Here is a 15,824-nt window from a genome sequence, read left to right on the forward strand (position 1 = left end):
AGTACACCCCTCACATTTTTGTAAATATTTTATTACCGGTATATCTTTTTATGTGACAACACTGAGGAAATGACACTTTGCTATAATGTAATGTAGTGAGTGTACAGCTTGTATAACAGTGTAAATTTGCTGCCTCCTCAAAATAACTCAACACACAGCCATTAATGTCTAAACCACTGGCAACAAAAGTGAGTACATCCCTAAGTGAAAATGTCCAAATTGGGCCCAAAGTGTCAATATTTTGTGTGGCCACCATTATTTTCCACCACTGCCTTAAAGGGATTGTAAAGTGAATTTTTTAATTTTTTTAAAATAACAAACATGTTATACTTACCTCCACTGTGCAGCTCGTTTTGCACAGAGTGGCCCCGAACCTGCTCTTCTGGGGTCCCTCGGCTGCTGTCTTGGCTTCCTCCCGCAGGTGCTTCTCACGTTCATGCGAGCTCCCTCGCATGGGGAGAAGCATCTGCGGGCACGCTACCCGTGATACAGCCGGCGGCTATAGCCGCTTGCTGTATCACACGGGCCCGTCCCCCTGGCGCTCCGCGTCAGTGGATGTGATTGACAGCAGCGCGAGTCAATGGCTGCGCTGCTTTCCATCCATCCACTCCAGCCAATCAGTGGCCAGGCTGAACAGTGGAAAGGACGTCGGGGGACGAGCGTGGGACTTTCGAGGGGTGAGGTAAGTAAAACGGGGGGGCTGGGGGGGCCGGCACTGTGAGATGTTTTTTCACCTTAATGCATAGAATGCATTAAGGTGAAAAAACATTTACCTTTACAACCCCTTTAACCCTCTTGGGCATGGAGTTCACCAGAGCTTTACAGGTTGCCACTGGAGTCCTCTTCCACTCCTCCATGACGACATCACAGAGCTGGTGGATGTTAGAGACCTTGCGCTCCTCTACCTTCCGTTTGAGGATGCCCCACAGATGCTCATTAAGGTTTAGGTCTGGAGACATGCTTGGCCAGTCCATCACCTTTATCCTCAGCTTCTTTAGCAAGGCAATGGTCGTCTTGGAGGTGTATTTGGGGTTGTTATGTTGGAATGCTGCCCTGCGGCCCAGTCTCCGAAGGGAGGGGTTCATGCTCTGCTTCAGTATGTCACAGTACATGTTGGCATTCATGGTTCCCTCAATGAACTGTAGCTCCCCAGAGTCGGCAGCACTCATGCAGCCCCAGACCATGACACTCCCACCACCATGCTTGACTGTAGGCAAGACACACTTGTCTTTGTACTCCTCACCTGGTTGCCGCCACACACGCTGGACACCAGCTGAACCAAATAAGTTTATCTTGGTTTCATCAGACCACAGGACATGGTTCTAGTAATCCATGTCCTTAGTCTGCTTGTCTTCAGCAAACTGTTTTCAGGCTTTCTTGTGGATCATCTTTAGAAGAGGCTTGGTCTTGGCCACCATGTTGCAGCTCAGTTTCAGGGTCTTGGCAATCTTCTTATAGCGTAGGCCATCTTTATGTAGAGGAACAATTCTTTTTTTTTCAGATTCTCAGAGAGTTCTTTGCCATGAGGTGCCATGTTGAACTACTTCCAGTGACCAGTATGAGAGGGTGAGAGCGATAACACCAAGTTTATCACACCTGCTCCCCAGTTACACCTGAGACCTTGTAACACTAATGAGCCCCATGATGTCGGGGAAGGAAGTGGCTAAGTGAGCCCAATTTGGACATTTTCACTTAGGGGTGTACTCACTTTTGTTGCCAGAGGTTTAGACATAAATGGCTGTGTGCTGAATTATTTTAAGGAGACAGCAAATTTACACTGTTATACAAGCTGTACACTCACTACTTTACATTGTAGCAAAGTGTAATTTGTAATTTCAGTGTTATCACATGAAAAGATATAATAAAATATTTACAAAAATGTGAGTGGTGTACTCACTTTTGTCAGCTACTGATTATATATATATATATATATATATATATAATTATATATACTGTACACTATCTTGACAAAAGTATTGGGACGCCTGTCTTTACACACACATGAACTTTAATGGCATCGCAGTCTTAGTCCATAGGGTACAATATTGAGTTGGTCCACCCTTTGCAGCTATAACAGCTTCAACTCCTCTGAGAAGTCTGTTTACAAGGTTTAGGAGTGTGTCTATGGGAATGTTTGACCATTCTTCCAGAAGCGCATTTGTGAGGTCAGGCACTGATGTGGACAAGTAGGCCTGGCTCGCAGTCTCCACTCTAATTCACCCCAAAGATGCTCAATAGGGTTTAGGTCTGGAGACATGCTTGGCCAGTCCATCACCTTTAACCTCAGCTTCTTTAGCAAGGCAGTGGTCGTCTTGGAAGCATGTTTGGGGTTGTTATCATGTTGGAATACTGCTATGCGGCCCTGTCTCTGAAGGGAAGGGATCATGCTCTGCTTCAGTATGTCACGGTACATATTAGCATTCATGGTTCCCTCAATGAACTGTAGCTCCTCAGTGCCGACAGTACTCATGCAGCCCCAGACCATGACTCTCCCACCATCATGCTTGACTGTAGGCAAGACACTTATCTGCACTCCTCACTTTGTTGCCGCCACACACTCTTGACACCATCTGAGCCAAATTGGTTTATCTTGGTCTCATGAGACCACAGGACATGCTTCCAGTAATCCATGTCTTTAGTCAGCTTGTCTTCAGCAAACTGTTTGCGGGCTCTCTTGTTCATCATCTTTAGAAGAGGCTTCCTTCTGGGACGACAGCTAGGCAGACCAATTTGATGCAGTGTGCGGCGTATGGTATGAACACTGACAGGATGACCCCCCACCCCTTCAACCTCTGCAGCAATGCTGGCAGCACTTATATGTCTATTTCCCAAAGACAACCTATGGATATGACACTGAGCACGTGCACTCAATTTCTTTGGGGGACCATGGTGAGGCCTGTTCTGAGTGGAACCTGTCCTGTTAAAACCACTGTATGGTCTTGGCCACCATGCTGCAGCCCAGTTTAAATGTCTTGGCAATCTTTTTATAGCCTAGGCCATCTTTATGTAGAGCAACAATTCTTTTTTTCAGATCCTCAGAGAGTTCTTTGCCATGAGTTTTCAGTTGAACTTCCAGTGACCAGTATGAGAGAGTGTGAAAGTGATAACACCAAATTTAACACACCTGCTCCCCATTCACACCTGAGACCTTATAACACTAACAAGTCACATGACGCCGGGGAGTGAAAATGGCTAATTGGGCCCAATTTGGCCATTTTCACTTAGGGGTGTACTCACTTTTATTGCAATTGGTTTAAACATGAATAGCTGTGTGTTGCCTTATTTTGAGGGGACAGCAAATTGACACTGTTATACAAGCTGTACATTCACTACTTTACATTGTAGCAAAGTGTAATTTCTTCAGTGTTGTCACATGAAATGATATAATAAAATATTTACAAAAATGGGGGGGGGGGGGGGGGGCATAATCACTTTTTTGAGATACTGTATATATATATATATATATATATATATATATATATATATATATATATATTCTGCATTCAGCATAGCCTATATATACAGTGCATTCGGCGGTGTACAGTTTCTAATACAGTGCAGACTGTGTACACAGTATATAATACAGTGTAGTGCGGTGTTAAAAAAAGAAAAAATACCCATTATATCCAGAAGGCCTCCAGGGAGAGGCAGGCGCTTACAGGCCACTAAAAGAGGGCAAGCAGCCTCTGAAATAATATTTAACAACAGGGACCGTTCCTGCACCCAACAAGAGTATCTGTGAGAGGTTACAGTTTTCTGCCACCACCAACACCTAAGACCCAATTTTTCAGCAGAAATATAGTGCAGTCCGTATAGTATACGTATATACTGCAGTTCAGAGTATGTAGTGCAGTCCGTATAGTATATATACTCCAAGTTCAGAGTATGTAGTGCAGTCCGTATAGTATATATACTGCAGTTCAGAGTATATAGTGCAGTCCGTATAGTATATATACTGCAGTTCAGAGTATATAGTGCAGTCCGTATAGTATATATTCTGCAGTTCAGAGTATATAGTGCAGTCTGTTTAGTATATATACTGCAGTTCAGAGTATATAGTGCAATCCGTATAGTATATATATATACTGCAGTTCAGAGTATATTGTGCCCTCAGTGTAGTGTATATAATACAGTGCAGGGTATATAGTGCAGTGTACAATATATAATATAGTGTATTGAAGTGGTTAAGGGGAGCCCTATGACAGAACTAAGAAAAAAACAGCATGGGTTCCCCCTGTCCATACAAGGCCCTTTGGGTCTGGTATGGATTTTTATGCAGGGACCACCACACCATTTAAAAAAAAAAAAAATTGGCGTGGAGTTCACCTTAATTTCGGACTGGAGGGGACCCACGCTGTTTTTTTTTTTTTTTTAATGATTTGTATCTATATAGCCAGGATCTGGCAATACATTACAGCTGTGAGCAATTTTAAATTACTTTTTTTTCCTTTAGAAATGTCATTTTGCTGCAGTACTTTTCTAAACATGTGAAAATGCGCTAGTTTACAGGCAGACTAAGGGGGCCCCCAGGCACATTATTTAAAGCAATATTTCATTTTTATTGTTTTACTTTACGCATTATTAAAATCACTGCTCCTGAAAAAACATCAGTTTTAAAAAAATGTTTTGCATTGATACATGTCCCCTGGGGTAGGACCCAGGTCAAACACTTTTTATGGCAATAATTTGCATATAAGCCTTTAAAATGAGCACTAATTTTTTGTTTGTTCACAAGTTCTGGGGTGTTCGGCTCATCCCTAATAAAGAGGAAAAGGAACGATCGATTTAAGTAGAAAATGTCTTATTGACATTGACACTGACATTTCTTTACATAAATCATCACATATTTATCTGAATTATAAACTGCAGAAACATTTGATGATTTTTATTGTAAAATGAATATCTTTTTCTGTTGGTGAGTAATGATTAAAATGGGAGGAGAGATGGAATAGTCAGTGCAGGTTGGGTGTCCTCTCCATATACACACCGATCTCACCTACCCCGACCAACTGCTAGGATTACTGCCGATCACGTTCTCCCGATCGGTGCACACACCGGGGAACTGATAACTCCGCCGACACCCCGCCATAGATACACAATCTGCAACCCCATAGGCTGAGAGTGAGACAGAGCCCGGAGGGGGGGTGTGGGGGAGGGGAGAGCGGACGGCTTCACTGATCATGGAAATCATTGCTGCTGAGCGCTGAGCCTGGAGACAGAGAGGACGCCGAGCACCTACCGCCACCATGGACCGGTATGTCATCGGGGGGGATCTACACTGCAGTGTCCGCTCCATCATCCTATTCACACTCTGACCATATACATGGATGTGTGATGTATGCATGCGGTGTATATAGATGCGTGATGAATGCATGCAGTGTAAATATAGATGTGTGATGAATGCATGCAGTGTATATAGATGTGTGATGTATGCATGCAGTGTATATATGGATGTGTGATGTATGTATGTATGGATGTGTGATGTATGTATGTATGCATGCAGTGTATATATGGATGTGTGATGTATGTATGTATGCATGCAGTGTATATATGGATGTGTGATGTATGTATGCATGCAGTGTATATATGGATGTGTGATGTATGCATGCAGTGTGTATATATGGATGTGTGATGTATGCATGCAGTGTGTATATATGGATGTGTGATGTATGCATGCAGTGTGTATATATGGATGTGTGATGTATGCATGCAGTGTATATAGATGCGTGATGTATGTATGTATGTATGCATGCAGTGTATATAGATGCATGACGTATGCATGCAGTGTATATAGATGCATGACGTATGCATGCAGTGTATATAGATGCATGACGTATGCATGCAGTGTATATAGATGCATGCATGGTGCGTGTGTGTTTTTTGTATGTATGCAGTGTATATATAGGTGTGTGTGTGAGATATGTGATGCATGCATGTGTGTGTGTGTGTGAGATGTATGCATGCAGTGTATATAGATGTGTGTGTTGTATGCATGCAGTGTATATAGGTGTGTGCGTGAGATGTGTGTGATGTATGCATGCAGTGTGTGTGTGTGTGTGTTGTATGCATGCAGTGAATATGTGTGTGTGTGTGTGATGTATGCATGCAGTGTATATATAGATGTGTGCGCTATACTACACACTACGTATGTGTGTGTATACTATATGTAAAGAATGTAGATGCATGTGTAATGTATATGTGCCACGGCACACTGTGGTCTAATCTATGTAAAAAAATATATATATATATCTATATATATATATATATATATATATATATATGTGTGTGTGTGCCATACTTCTAGTGTGCTGATGCGCTATGTATATAATATGTGCCATTGCACACTGTACTGATGCTGTATGTATGCGATGTATACACATGATTGGTGTGTGGTGTTTCCATACTTCTACTGCACACTGTGCTGCCCTTCAGGGGGTGATTGCTGGCTGCCTCTCATTAACCCTTCCTGTGCCGGATTTGCTATTATTGGGTGCATTCACCCCAGCTGCTGTCATTACTGTCAGTCCTTTATTATGTGTGTTGGCTACATTTGTGAACTGCAGCTGCATAGCAGAACACTCACGCGGGAGTCCTTGGAGCATGATCATACGCTTGACACAATTGTATGGTATAATCATGGAAATTTCTGGTGTGAAATGCTACAACACAGATCCCAGCATTCTCAGTACTATTAGAAGAGACATTAAACTGGTATTTACCCTTTAAGATCACCAAGGATTGTGTAATCACCAGGGGTAATGATATAGTATTGGTAGTGCAGCTAGTGTCAGCCTCCTCCTGCCCGACATCCTGACAGCAGCTGGGCAGAATATTGTTGACCAATAGAATGAAAAAAATCTAACGGTGTGTGGCCACCTTTTAGCTTGTGGTAATGTGGCTGTCCTAAACACTATTCTCAACCAAGGCTCCATGGAACACCAGGGTCACTCCAAAGGTTTCCAGGGGTTCCTTGAGTTGTGGCTAATTGACCTTCCATCTGATGGTGCCTGCATAGTTCCAGGTCTACTTGGCAAAGCCATCAGCATGACACCAATGATCTTATTAGCTGTTCGCAAGGGGGGCATTCTTCCCACTGAGCACCAATGTAGTGAGTATTCCTCCCATTGACCCTCGATGAATTGGCTTTAATAAGGGTTCCCAATACATTAATAATATTTTAGGGGTTCCTTTGAAGTAAAACAGTCGATAAAGGCGGTTTAGAGAATAAAGTAGGAGATTGAATCTTTGTTTTTATTTTTTTATTTGTTTTGATAAATTACACCATCAATCTTCTCAAAAATGACCAGGAAGGCAACAGTAATAGAAAATCCAAGCCTGCCCCATTTCTTCTTTATCTGGAAAGAATACTGCTAAAAATTCACATAGGAGTAAGATATAATCCCAGGCCCCTGAGCTTTATAACCCATACCCGGTGCTCCAGATTTAACACCTCGACCCCTATAGCATCCCCTCTATATGCTCCTCCGTTCCTAACCCCTCCCCAGCTCCTATTGCTCTCTGTGCAAAGTGGAATGTGTCATCCCCAGAAGCAAAAAAATCCACACACTTGATCAAAGTGTCAAGCCACATTCATGTATAAAGTGTTTTTGGCTCATAATTTAGCACTCTTGCCTTACCCACAATCCCAGCAAAGACACCATCTGCATGGAGTTTGTAATTACTCCTTCTTCAGGAACAGAAGAAGGGGAGTAGAAGAAGACAAATATACACATTTAAACTAGGAACCATCAAAACATGCTCCCATGTATCAGGGCTCTGTTTTTCCTCTGTAGTTTGATGATAGGTCTACTCTACTCTCAGGAGAAGGACGTCCAGGTCAGTGGAAGCGTCCTTGGACCACGACGTCCAGGTCAGTGGAAGCGTCCTTGGACCACGACGTCCAGGTCAGTGGAAGCGTCCTTGGACCACGACGTCCAGGTCAGTGGAAGCGTCCTTGGACCACGACGTCCAGGTCAGTGGAAGCGTCCTTGGACCACGACGTCCAGGTCAGTGGAAGCGTCCTTGGACCACGACGTCCAGGTCAGTGGAAGCGTCCTTGGACCACGACGTCCAGGTCAGTGGAAGCGTCCTTGGACCACGACGTCCAGGTCAGTGGAAGCGTCCTTGGACCACGACGTCCAGGTCAGTGGAAGCGTCCTTGGACCACGACGTCCAGGTCAGTGGAAGCGTCCTTGGACCACGACGTCCAGGTCAGTGGAAGCGTCCTTGGACCACGACGTCCAGGTCAGTGGAAGCGTCCTTGGACCACGACGTCCAGGTCAGTGGAAGCGTCCTTGGACCACGACGTCCAGGGCCCTTTCGCCTATCCATTCTTGCTAGATTCAATATTACAAAATATTTCTACAGAAAACAAAGTAAAGTGTATGTCTATGTATTTGCTTTGTACGTCCACACACATTCAAGTAAGAGAATAGGGCAAGTAGGAGAGCTACCAACCTCCCAGTTAGAATTGCCACCATTATGCTGCCAATTGTATTAATAAGAAATAAATCTAGGCCAGCACAGACAGTTATTAGATGCCCTAAGAAGAGGAGGTGACTGTCTTGGGCTGAATTCACACCTATGCAGTTTTAGTGCTTTTTGCATTTTGCAGATTTGCACTACCGAACATGTTCCATAGGAAACCATGGTAAATGGACTGTAGGGCAAATATGCAAAAAGCACTAAAACTGCATAGGTGTGAATCCAGCCTTAGGGAACGGACTCTTCCTAGACTAGTCAGATTTTCTAGCAGATTTGGAGAAGCATTGCAAGCTAGTGACAGGGTCACTTTGACATGTTTTAGTTTTCTGTGTACTCATTTTTGACAAATAAGCATGTCAATGACCTTTAGAAAACTCAATTAGTCTACTTAGAAATGCAACTTTCAGCCCCAGCTGTGGAAAATAACATCTTTCATTGAATGCACATGGGTGTGGTGGGGTTTATTGCTAGAACTGCTGGCTGTCATCTCCTGGGCTTGTGATCTGCTACAATGCACTTTTACAGGGTGTTCTTTGTAACTGACACCACAATGACATAAAAATCAGTGACATCATCTCTCCCATCATATACCTTTCATGGTAGTGACAGGTCACTGCAATGGTGAATATAGTGAACGGCGCAGCACTATTATAGGTTATCTGATGCTGTGGAGATGCATGGTTGGGATAAAAGTTAGCAATGGACAACTCAAATTTTGAAAATTCATCTTGCAGGAGCAGGAGAAAAAAAATCAATCAAGTACCCATCCACTCTAATCGTACGGATAGTGGAATCTTTGTTTTATTTATGCTGCCACGTCACCCGCAGCTGCTGGTGCTTCCAAAAAGTCTCTGTGTATCTTAGGATGCACTGTATACCCAATAATTTACCACCTGGCTTGATTCAATAGTTTTAATTGAAAGTTTATCCAGACAAAAAATATAATAACAGATAAGAAGATGTTATTACAACGTATATACAATGTATATATGCATAAACATCAGTGTCAAATAAGAGATATTAAATGCATTTGCCTTTTAACTAATGAAATACCTATTTAAAAGATAATAGACGTGTAACAATACAAGAAGTATCTTTTCATTGATACAAATAATGGTAATTCAAGTGAATTGGAGGTAACAAAGAAAATTATTGTCCCGGACACCCCTATGGGAGCTATACTGTGTACCACCTGGCTTGATTTTGAAATCCACAATTGTCAAGCCAGTTTGGGCGTGCAGGGCCCATGTGCAGCTCGACTTTTAACTGATTCAGCAGGAATCGGATAAAGTTCTAACTGGAGCATGTCACTCCTTACCTGATCCCCCAACTATGTAGACAATGTGTTCACCAAAAACCTTAAAGTGACCATAAAGTCAGTATAAGTCAATACCTGTACTAAAAGAAAAACACATGACTGCTCTGTGCATGGGCTTCCGCACCATAGGGCACGGGGGGTCAACTGTCCCCCCTTGGAAACGTAAGAGTGTTGAAGTCAGAGTGAAAACCCTCGCCGCCTGTGTTGCAATGGCTGCCTCCCCGGCAGCCGTGGACTTTTTTTCAAAGTCTGCTGCTGGCCTGGGGGCTGGGGCTGCTCTGTCTTTTCCGACTACACATCTGTACCTCTCTCCTCACCCCCGGCCCAAGCACCGGATTGGCTCTGTCGCTCGAGCCTCTGTTTAACATCACCGTGACCTGGCTGTTCCCTGATTGGCTGGTGCCTGAGCCTGCCTCTGCCTGTGTAAATGTATGTTGTGCCTATGCCGATCCGGCTGGCGTGGCACCGGTTCCTCCCACAGGTCACAAGAGCGTGGCGTGCAGTGGCCGAGATGACAGAGAGTACACTGCCTGGCTGCCAGTGCCTGTCCTGGGCCTATCACATAAGAACTACAGGTAACAGCAGTGCCTGTGCCATGACACCACTGTGTAAATCTTTTTGTATTGCAATAAAATGGTGCCCCCCCCGAAAAAAGTTCAGCGGACGCCCATGGCTCTATGTAATGATAATGCACAGAAACATCACTTTCCTTCTCTTCCCACAGTCCCTGCTGGCACTGTAGCCTCCTTCAGGTGCCTTCTGTAGCGAGCCTGTGCATGCACACCCCTGTCAGGTCTTGCGGTGTGTGTGTGTGTATCCATAGACGCACACAGTGGCGGTAAGCCACATCCCTACTCCCTCCTCACAGGAGTTTGACTAATGGCAGTTACTGTGACAGGGAGACAGAGCACATGCGAGATGCTTTTGTGAAGCCTGGATGAAAGACTCCTAGAGATGGGATCATCCTACCCTGCCTTGTTGTTAAGATGTTTCTAAGACACTCCCATGCATGTATTCTCTCTCCCCTGTCGCTCTGAGCTCAGGAGGAGATGGTGGATCGCACATGTGCATCGGTTTGAGGGTCCGTTCCTGTGATGATGGGGGTGAGCAATAACAGCTAGTAGTGTCTTGGCAACAAGGCAGAATGGGATGATGCCAAGCTTCAGTGGGTACCTAAATGGCCTACACCTATAGCAAGGGTGTAATTTAACTTTGGTCAGAGCTGTACAGTGTTCTTTTGTCTGCAGGTACTCTTTACCTGCATAGGCAGTTAGTAAAGGTGAACTATCTCTTTAATGAAATTGCATTTTGTGACTTTTCAATAAGGTTTGCACAAATCAAAAAATAAAACATAGCGTATGTACGTTGGCACCGGCATCAGGATGCACACCAACTTCTGTGTCTTGCGCAGCTGCTGGTGTTAACAGATAAATTTAAATTCTCTCCCTATAAATATCCAGGTCCCAACAGATAACACTATATTATCAAAAGTATTGGGACACATGCCTTTACACGCACATGAACTTTAATGGCATCCCAGCCTTAGTCTGTATGGTTCAATATTGCGTTGGTCCACCCTTTGCAGCTATAACAGCTTCAACTCTTATGGGAAGACTGTCCACAAGGTTTAGGAGTGTGTCTATGGGAATATTTGACCATTCTTCTAGAAGCGCATTTGTGAGGTTTAGGCACTGATGTTTGATAAGAAGGACTGACTCGGTCTCTGCTCTAATTCATCCCAAAGGTGTTCTATCTGGTTGAGGTCAGGACTCTGTGTAGGCAAGTCAAGTTCCTCCACCCCAAACTCGCTCATCAATCACTTTATGGACCTTGCTTTTGTGCACTAGTGTACAGTCATGTTGGAAAAGGAAGGGGCCATCCCCAAACTGTTTCCACAAAGTTGGGAGCATGAAATTGTTGAAAATATCTTGTTATGCTGACGCCTTAAGAGTTCCCTTCACTGGAACTAAGGGGCCCAGATCAACCCCTAAAAAACAACCCCAAACCATAATCCCCCCCTCCACTAAATGATTTGGACCAGTGTACAAAGCAAGGTCTATAAAGACATGGAAGAGCAAGTTTTTGGGGTGGAGGAACTTGACTGGCCAGCACAGAGTCCTGACCTCAACCCGATAGAACACCTTTGGGATGAATTAAGAATGGAGACTGCGAGTCAGGCCTTCTTGGCCAACTTAAGTGCCTGACCTCACAAATGCACTTCTGGAAGAATGGTCAAACATTCCCATAGACACACTACTAAACTTTGTGGACAGCTTTCCTTGGGAAGCTGTTATAGCTGGACAGGGTGGGCCAACTCAATATTGAACCCTACAGGCTAAGACTGGGATACCATTAAAGCTCATGTGCATGTAAAGGCAGGTGTCACAATACTTTTGACAATACAGTGTCTATCGAACGCACTGGATGATGTGCACTGATTTCTATAGGGCCAAAAACTCCTGCAAGCAAGTGGTGCTGTAGTATTCATTCTCGTCCACACAAATGCAACCTATTTTAACGTTATACTAACTATATACTGTATATACAGAATTTGAAGACAGATTCATGTTTCCTGTGTGTGATGACAACAAGGGAAAAGCTATTCTAAACTGAGCAGTGAGCTTTGACTTTCTGCAATACGGAATATCACACTTCGGTTGGTATCGTATTCAGGAGGCCTTTTTAGTTATTTCTTGAGGTAAATATCTAGGATTTTTTTTTTTTTTACCAATTTATTGTTAATTAAAATATATGCATCCAGTTCCGCTTGCATAAGCCTTAACTTTTAGGGAAAAAATCTAGTAGTGGTGTGTGTGGAGAGTGTATGAGGGCCTGAAGTGGTTACAGAGGAAAGATTCCTGTCAGGAAGTCGGTGAAATATTGTATAATCCACACTGGAGTCGGCGCACATTTTCCACCAATGTTCCAATTCATTTATCCCCGCCATAAAGAAAGTTTCATCTTTAGATACATTTTTCCACAGCTTGCTTCTCGTTTGTTTCTGGCAGAAAGCAGTGAAGCCGTGCTTCCGCCACAATCGCAAAAAGGCTCCAGATTTGGCTGAATCTGCTTGAAACTGACACAGAGTCATGGGAGTTGCTATGTTTTGGTCAGCTGTCCAACGTTTACGTATCCGCCATAGAGAGACCATTAGGTCTCTTTTGCACTGGCGAATACTGCGATTTCTTGCAGCTGGAATTGACTGATGTGTGTGATTAGCTGCAGTCACTGAGCCGGTGCAGTGCAATGACAGGCTGTCAGTGACTGCAGCTGTAGTACATGACTGACAACAATTTCCTGGGGTTAATGTTGCTGGGTGCAGCTAATCGCACACGTCTGTTAAAAAACGGTTTTGACGTTTTTAAGCCAAAAAAATCTAAGGAAAAGTTTAAAAAACGTATTCCGAACGGACAATAAATTGAAAGGTTAATTTGTTTCTTGCCTGCACAGTTTTTCCTAGGCATATGTGACAAAACAAATGAAAAACGGATTCATTTATGTCCATTGAACGATTTATTGATCAAAATTTGGTCATTACATGATGACAAAATCACGACCGTGCGTTAATTTTTCAAAAATGCGTTTGAATGATTTTTTGACAGGTATATGGCAAGCATAAAGCTGCATACAATTGGAAGATTAGATGTGGCCAGTTTGAGCTTCTTAACATGACCGTTTACCTCTGTCTGCCATGCAGGAGTGTGTCCTACCAGCACGGGGATGTACAGGCGTTGCATGCATCCCCCATGCTGGCAGATCTATAGATATCTAAAAAAAAAACACAGCAGTGGTGTCCCAATGTGCCACACTGCAGGGCCATGTCCCCAAACTTACCCTGTGTGCATTCCGGCCATGCACCCACACAGATTGCACTGACACAGCCACTGTGTCCTAATGTGACGCCACCTGTCCCAAAAGATATCTATGGGTCTTCCAGCATAGGGATGCATGCAACACCTGTGCTGGCAGAACACGCTCCTGCGCGGCATCAGGAGCCAATCAGCCATATGAATAAGTCCTTTGTATGAGGCTGGCAATGGTGTCCCTGAACAGAAACTGTTTGTATCCAAAGCTGATCAGAGTCCCTAATTGCGCATTGGTGGTCTACACGGTCTAAATCTGGCTGCACCACTGTTGGTCTTGGCGCTTTTGGTAGCATGCAGCTAGTTTTTCCACCAGCAAGTATCACTGATTTTCACTGGCAGGTGCCTATTGCCAGAGCGTTATGAATCAAACCCTATTTGATTCATTTTTTATATTTTAAAGCAAACTTGCCCATCCCTCCATGTCCCCATGCTTTATTTGGCTGACAAATCACTTTGAACCCATAAAACAAAGGAAAGTATATCATATGTATATCTATTTACAGCATAAGAGCTCATGCACACTGCAGTCAAAAAATGCTTCTTTAAGGCATTTATTTCAGCTTGACAAAGCTTGTACTTTTTTGGACTCTTTTGCATGTTTTCATTGAGCTTTTTTAAACGTGAGCGTGTTTTTTTTTATTTTATTTTTTATTTATTTTTTTTATTATTTTTTTATTTGTAAGTGTGTTTTCAAGTTTTTTCATGCTCTTTCGCGCTTTCTTCTCCAAAGCTCCTTTCAAAAACGTGAGTTGGGGGGGGGGGTTCTGCCTGTATGGCCCCTTTCACACATTGTGTTTACATCACATGACGGCTGTGATTGGACACGGCCGTCATGTGATCAGGAGGGCCAATCACAGAGCCCTCCTGCCGATCGGCAATGTGCCATGTCCGGGTGATACAAGCGCATTGGGATCGCGCCGCTGCTCGGGCATGTGCGATCCCCCTCCTTCTGAGGGACATTCCTGAACGTTCACTCAGGAGAGAGCGCCCACCTGGCCACTTATATACATTGGCTGGGTGTGAAGTGGTTAAAGGGGTTTTTTTTTTTCCCTTAAAGAGGAAGTAAACCCCACCAAAAAAATGCTATTTTTAAAATATTTCTATGTTTTTATTAACATATCCAAGCAAAGGATATATTAATAACTCCAAAACGAGCGCTGGAAGTACCTTTTTTAGTAGTTTTATTTTTTTGTATCGTCCGCGCCATTCTTTGTGCTGTTTTAAGAAGCCGATGCGATCCGCCCTTAGTTCGTATCCCTGCCGAAATCTCGCGCATGCGCTGTAGCATCGTAACCAGGCCTCATTCTCAATTGCCGTTACTACAGCAACAGAGCATTGTTCAGTCACAAGGGGGAATATCAGGAAGACCAGAATAATTACAGCATCGCGAGACTTCTCCTCTGTGCCATTCAGAGGAGAATCTCACGCACAGTAAATTCTAGGCAAGCAGGAAAGAAACAAATGGCATTATATAAATGCCGCCGTTGAAAGTGCATACTGTGCAATCGCGCATGACGTCATGAACATTAAAAAGATGATTTATATCATAACTACACAAGTAAGTGCGATCAGCTGCCTGTGTTATGTAGTATCTGATAAGCTTAACTTGTATCTGAGGGTTTACAACCACTTTAATGCATCCTATGCATTAAGATTAAAAAACTTCTGGCAATGACCCCCCCCCCCCCCCCCCCATTTTACAGCAGTGGGAGCCATTGGCACTGCTGTCAATCAAATCCAATGACGTGGGGCCGATTCCAGCATTCGTGTCTGTGGACGCAAATGCTGGACCCGGGAAGAGATGCTGGAGACCTGTGTGCAGTGACCATACGGGGGAGTTTTGGGCTAGCTGTGGGTGTTTGCAAGGTGTACCCCTTTTTTTTTTTTTTTTTTTTTTTTTCCTCTTGTGTCTGGCTGTTTGTAACCTGTATGATGACACAATGGTGTGCCATTTCTCCTCTTGGTTTGCCATGGCGCATGTGTGTTCGCAAAAGCGCTGCTGTGCTCGGCAGTTTGTTTGCTACAAAACGGATGTTCTTCCTCTTGGGAGGGGTTATATAGGGGATCACTTCCTGTCTAAGACTTTGTTTATCAGTGTCCATTCACCTAGAGATGGTGTATAGCCCACTAGGTAATGAATATTGGCCTAACTCTAT

At 43.7% G+C, this 15,824-nt stretch overlaps 1 protein-coding gene across 2 annotated transcripts in view; it reads left to right on the forward strand.

The window, feature by feature from the left end:
• Positions 1-4,993: 4,993 nt before the first annotated feature.
• Positions 4,994-15,824, forward strand: part of PRRT4 (proline rich transmembrane protein 4) — a 61,741-nt gene continuing 50,910 nt past the window's right edge. Inside the window, exon 1 of one of the 2 annotated variants that reach the window (XM_077472848.1) lies at positions 4,994-5,254. The gene's annotated coding sequence lies outside the window, so the exon portion shown is untranslated. The remainder of the gene's footprint in view (positions 5,255-15,824) is intronic. The other variant, XM_077472847.1, reaches the window with a different exon arrangement.

The sequence above is a fragment of the Lithobates pipiens genome, unplaced genomic scaffold (genome assembly GCF_037356315.1).
Source record: "Lithobates pipiens isolate NorthernLeopardFrog02 unplaced genomic scaffold, aLitPip1_a1.2 Scaffold_8, whole genome shotgun sequence".
NCBI classification, from domain to species: Eukaryota; Metazoa; Chordata; class Amphibia; order Anura; family Ranidae; genus Lithobates; species Lithobates pipiens.